Source organism: Suncus etruscus, chromosome 6 (assembly GCF_024139225.1).
Source record: "Suncus etruscus isolate mSunEtr1 chromosome 6, mSunEtr1.pri.cur, whole genome shotgun sequence".
NCBI classification, from domain to species: Eukaryota; Metazoa; Chordata; class Mammalia; order Eulipotyphla; family Soricidae; genus Suncus; species Suncus etruscus.
The window spans coordinates 24,471,630-24,477,671 of NC_064853.1; positions in this window are offsets into that span (position 1 = coordinate 24,471,630).

The following is a 6,042-nucleotide window of genomic DNA, read 5'->3' on the forward strand; positions in this document are numbered from 1 at the left end:
TTTTTTGGTTTTTGGGCCACACCCGTTTGACGCTCAGGGGTTACTCCTGGCTATGTGCTCAGAAATTGCCCCTGGCTTGGGGGGACCATATGGGACGCCGGGGGATCGAACCTCGGTCCGTTCCTTGGCTAGCGCTTGTAAGGCAGACACCTTACCTCTAGCGCCACCTTCCCGGCCCTCTCCTTTTCTTTCTTTCTTTTTCTCTCTCCTTTCTTTCTCTCTTTCTTTCTCTCTCCTTTCTTCCTTCTTTCTTTCTTTCTTTCTTTCTTTCTTTCTTTCTCTTTCTTTCTTTCTTTCTTTCTTTCTTTCTTTTTTTTTTTTTTTTTTTGAGGGATAAGATTCATTTTGAGGCCACCTCTGGCAGTACTCAGAACTTACTACTGGCTTAGAATGTGGGGTCTTTGTCAGTGATACTTAGTGAATCATGTGTTGACATGTATTGAACCTGGTTCTCTTATATACAAAATAGCTGCACTAGTACCTGTCAATAATGCATTTTTAATTTTAATAGTGTTGTGCACAGGCTGTATAAGAGATTGTCATATGAGTCTTTCCAAAGCAAAAGCATGTCAAGTATAAACTAAATGATAATTTCAGAGGGCTGATGTACATGCCTTGTATATATACAAGGCCCTGAGTTCTATCCCCAACACTCATCCCTGCCCCTGCACCATGCTATCAGATATACTTTTTGGTCCCCAGGCACCACTGGAAAAAATAGCTCAAAAAAGAAAATTCCCAGGTCTTTTGAGAGAATGCATTTCATTTTGACAATAAAGATGAAACATCATAGAGTAGTTAAGTTTTGATTTCACTTGCCCAAAAAGTTTTTTTTTTTATTTAATTAAAAAAATTTTTTTTGGTTTTGGGCCATACCTGGTGGCGCTCAAGGGTTACTCCTGAAATCACTCCTGGCTTGGGGGACCATATAGGACACCGTGGATCGAACCGAGGTCTATCCTAGATCACCTGCGTGCAAAGCAAATGCCCTACAACTGCTCTGTTGCTCCAGCCTCAGAGTTTTTTTTCTTTTACAAATTTTTACAATGCAGTCGTAATACATATTTTTAAAAGAGCAGTATTCAGTTATAAAGTGTACTATAATCTTAACATGATTCAATGTCATTATAGTATGAAATGTTTTTTTGTGGTGGAGTTGGTCCACACCTGGTGGCACTCGGGTTCTTCCTGATTCTACATTCAGAAATTGCTCCTGGCAGGCTCAGGGGACCATATGCGGTTCCAGGGAATGAACCTGGGTGGGTCTCAAGTTGGCTGCATGCAAGGCAAATGCCCAACCTCTATTGCTCCAGACCCATATAGCGTGAAATGTTAACTTCGCAAATAGTACTTTCCTGACAGACACCTTGCTGACAGGAGCAGTAGTGCTATTAGAAGAGTGAGTTACACACCACAATCTAGGGTTTCGCTCTAAGACCAAAGAAGATATAATTAAGAATGAATTAAGGGGCCCGGAGAGATAGCACAACGGTGTTTGCCTTGCAAGCAGCTGATTCAGGACCAAAGGTGGTTGGTTCGAATCCCGGTGTCCCATATGGTCCCCCGTGCCTGCCAGGAGCTATTTCTGAGCAGACAGCCAGGAGTAACCCCTGAGCACCTCCGGGTATGACCCAAAAACAAACAAACAAAAAAAGAATGAATTAAGAGTTCAGCCACAATGTATAGGTTTTGTTTTATTTTAAGTCTCTTAATTTGGAATGAGGTTTAGAAAATCTGGGCCTGGGCCAGAGTGATACAAGTGGAAGAGTGCTTGCCTTACACAGAGCCATCCTGGGTTCAATCCCTGGTACCTAGATGGTCTCCTGAGCCACACCAGGAGTGATTGCTGAACACAAAGCTAAGGTTAAGCCCTAAACACTGCAGGGTGTGGCCCCAAAAAGCAAAAGAAAACACATGGGCACATCAAGATGGAGGAGGAAGGGAGGAATCACTAAGCACTCATTGTTAAGCAGTTATCTCATAGTTAGGGAGAAAAAGTTATAAAACATAAGCAAAAGGGTCCAGAGAGATACTCCAGGTGGTGAAGTGTTTCCCTTGCACATTGCCAATCCTGTTTCAATCCCTTGTACTGCATAGACACTTTGTGTTCCCTGAGCACTACCAGGTAAACCCCCAAAGCAAAAACTGAAAATAAGACCTAAGTAATAGATTATTGGGATTTCTTTTTTAAAATCCCAGCAGTCTTGTTTCCCCACCCATGATACTTACTACACACCAGGCACAAATTTAATTGTACTGTGCCCGGAGAGATAGCACAGCGGCGTTTGCCTTGCAAGCAGCCTATCCAGGACCAAAGGGGGTTGGTTCGAATCCCAGTGTCCCATATGGTCCCCCGTGCCTGCCAGGAGCTATTTCTGAGCAGACAGTCAGGAGTAACCCCTGAGCACCGCCGGGTGTGATCCAAAAAAAAAAAAATTTAATTGTACTATATCCAGTGAAGCAAATTAGGAAATAGATGAAAGTCTTCAAGTTCATAGAAGCTGGAGAACTGCACAGGCAGGAAAAGAAAAATGATACAAAGGAGCATCTGTAAAAAGGGATAGCTGTGTAGTTCTTTATTCTTCTCCTTCCCTTGGCTGTTTCTTTTCTAAATAAACTGTTCTGCCATATCCTCCCTCTTGAAAGACTGGCACCTATTTCACCTCCTGATATTTGCTAGACTCAAATGTTTGTCTTCTGACTTTGGTTTTGGGTTTGGTTTTTGGGCCACACCCAGCGGTGCTCAGGGGTTACTCTTGGCTCTCTACTCAGAAATCGCTCCTGGTAGGCACACAGGACCATCTGGAATGCTGGGATTCAAACCACCGTTAGTCCTGGGTCTGCTGCTTGCAAGGCAAACGCCCTACCACCATGCTATCTCTCTGACCCCTGTCTTCTGACTTTTAAACCTGGCATTGTTGAAGTGTTTTACTTCTAGAAAAAAAGAGATTCACCTTCCCCTCTATATACAACAAAATACTCAAAAACTCTAAGATGCACAGGCTACAGGTTTCTTCTTCCGAAAGTAACACCCTTTATGGATGGATTCACTTGTTCATTTGCTCCATAGGAATCTAAGCCACTGTCCCACACAGAAACCATCTTTTAGAATCCTGTCTTGGTCTTAATTCTCAAGACCTAAGTCTGATTCATACCTTCCATATCCCTAACATTCTTTATGATTTAGGTTCATGGTCCAAGAACATCGGAATTTAGGCAGTATAGTAGTGGTCACCTTTAATTGTCTAGATTCAAACCTCTTAATATTTTCACAACATTTTATAGATACATTAGTTAATCATAGGTATTTTTGATAAATCAGAAAGTATCAAATTGGTTTGGGAAGATGGCCCAAAAACTACATATGCATATACTTTGCATCTAGGAGGCCTAGACTTGATCCCCAGTACCAACTGGCTCTCAGTCTTATCTTAGAAATGCTTATGACTTATCAGTCAGTCTGGTACTTCAGGAACATTCTAGTCAGAGAACCATGCAGGGTCAGGAATTGAACCCTGTTTGCAAAGTATATGCTCCAGTCCATTGAGTTACCTTCTCTTGTGTTGTGTTCTCTTGTGTCCAAAAGCAAACTGTCCCATATTATTAATCTCATCTAGCCTTCTCTTAGATAAATGTACCATTTCCATTATGACTTTTGAAATAGAACTCCATTTTTATTTTTGTAATTTTCAATATTTTAGGGATACACATTGAAAATCATCTGCCCGGAAGTTTGTACATCTTTTTGGGTAAAATTAATCAACTCCTCAATGTTGACCTTTGCATCAATACATAAAAAATATTCTTAGGGCTGAAGCAATACTACAGCAGGCAGAACACTTGCCTTACACACTGGCTGATTCTACTCTATAATCTGCACCACATATGGTCTTCCCCAAACCTACCAGGAGTGATTCCTGAGGCAGAACCAGAAGTCCTGAGCACAGCCTGGTGTGATGCACGCACGCACACGCGCGCGCGCGCGCGCACACACACACACACACACACACACACACACACACACACACACACCACATTCTCAGCTGAGTCCCCATCAGCACTGCAGAGATTTTGTCCTGCTGCTATAGATTCATGGTTTACCCATTCAGCAACCACCTGAGAGCCTGAGTGCCAGGCTCTGTACTAGATGATAAGACAGCGACAAAAACAATATGCAGGACTCAAAATCTAGAGCAACTCGAATGTTAATATGCTAAATTCTATGACCAGATAAAGCAGAGTATCATGAGAATGCATAGGAGGACTATTTCTCCGATGAAATAGTCATCAGAGAGGGAGTGAGAGTTAAACTTGATTCTGGAGGAAAGTGAGAAGCGAAGTACCACCTAAGGGACATTGTCCCAGCAGAAGGGGTGGTATGCTCAGAGACCTAGAAGCAAGATGGTGGGGAACTACTGAGGGCTGACAAGCCGAGCTCTATATGAAAGCATAATGATAGAAAATAGCTAAAAGCACTGTATTATATTAAACTTGAACTGATCCTCACTAATGCAGGACAACATAAAGAGGTTTTAAGAAGCGAATAACTGGGCCAGAGTTCAGTGGAAGGGGCATTTGCTTTGTGGCTGGCCTGGGTTCAGTCCCTGGTATCCCATATAATCCCCCTGAGTACTGTCAGGAATAATTCTTAAGCACAAAGCCAGGAATAATCCCTGAGCACACTTGGTCCAGCAAAATAATAAAAATAAATAAATAAAAAGAGTAACTAGGATTTGGAGAAATAAACATGCAGCTAACTTGCGTTTGCTTCCTAGACTCCTATATGATCCCCTGAGCACTGCCACAAGTGATTCCTGAGTTCAGAGCCAGGAGTAATCCCTGAGCATCGCCACATGTGGCACCCAACACAGAGAGAGAGAGAGAGAGAGAGAGAGAGAGAGAGAGAGAGAGAGAGAGAGAGAGAGAGAGAGAGAGAGAGAGAGAGAGGAGAGAGAGAGAGAGGAGTGACTTCTTAAATATTTTAGAAGATCAATTGACAATATAGACAGAAACTACAGAAAATAACAGCACCACATTTCTCTAGGAAGCTCTGGGGTGGATTGAATTCTGAATCTATCTGACCTTAACAAAAGGAGAAATTTTATTCTCTTTTCAAGTTTTTTTAAAGTACTAAATCATCAAATTCCCTTTCATTTCACAGATACATAAAGAATATTTGTTATTATAACATTGGTGGTGGGAATGCCCCTGACTCAATGTCACTATGTACCTAAATTATTACTGTGAAAGATTTGTAATCCACTTCGGTCAAAATAAAAAAAAAATTGTGTTATGGGACCATAGGTTATAATCTGGGGGCCATGAGGGTCACAGCACCAGGGGTGAAACCCAAAATCATCACACATGTGGGTGTATGCTCTGCCACCTGAAAAAGCTCCTTGGCCCCACAGGTTCTTTGTGAGCTCAACTTTGCCGGGCTTTATTCCTCCACATGTTGGTGTGACTAGTAAATCAGGGTTGCTTTGCGCTGGTCCTGGCCCGTTCACAGTATGCGTGTGGCAAAACAAATGGAGCAGGTTGTGCTGTGTAGCCTGAGACTTTATGTGGGTTTTATTTATTTATTTACTTGTCTGTTTTTTTGTTTTTGGTTTTTGGGCCACACCCGGTGACACTCAGGGGCTACTCCTGGCTATGTGCTCAGAAATCGCTCCTGGCTTGGGGGACCACATGGGACACTGGGGAATCAAACCACAGTCCGTCCTCAGTTAGCGAGTGCAAGGCAAACACCCTACTGCTTGCGCCACTACTCCAGCCCCTTTATGTGGGTTTTAAACCACAGTGCTAGGTCAACTTAACTGCAAAATCTAGTTTTGCCAGCCCTGCCTCTGCTCACCTCGGCTGCTGCTTCCCAGTTGCTAAGCAGATCATGTTTACATGTGTTGAGTATCAGGATTAGTTTCTAAGTTTCTTCCCTTGACTACCAGCTCTGGAATAGAGGCTGGGGTGAAAAGATATACAATGATAGAATGTATTAGTTGTCTAGCTCCTTGCTGTAGTTCATTTCTAAAGCATGGTTGACAA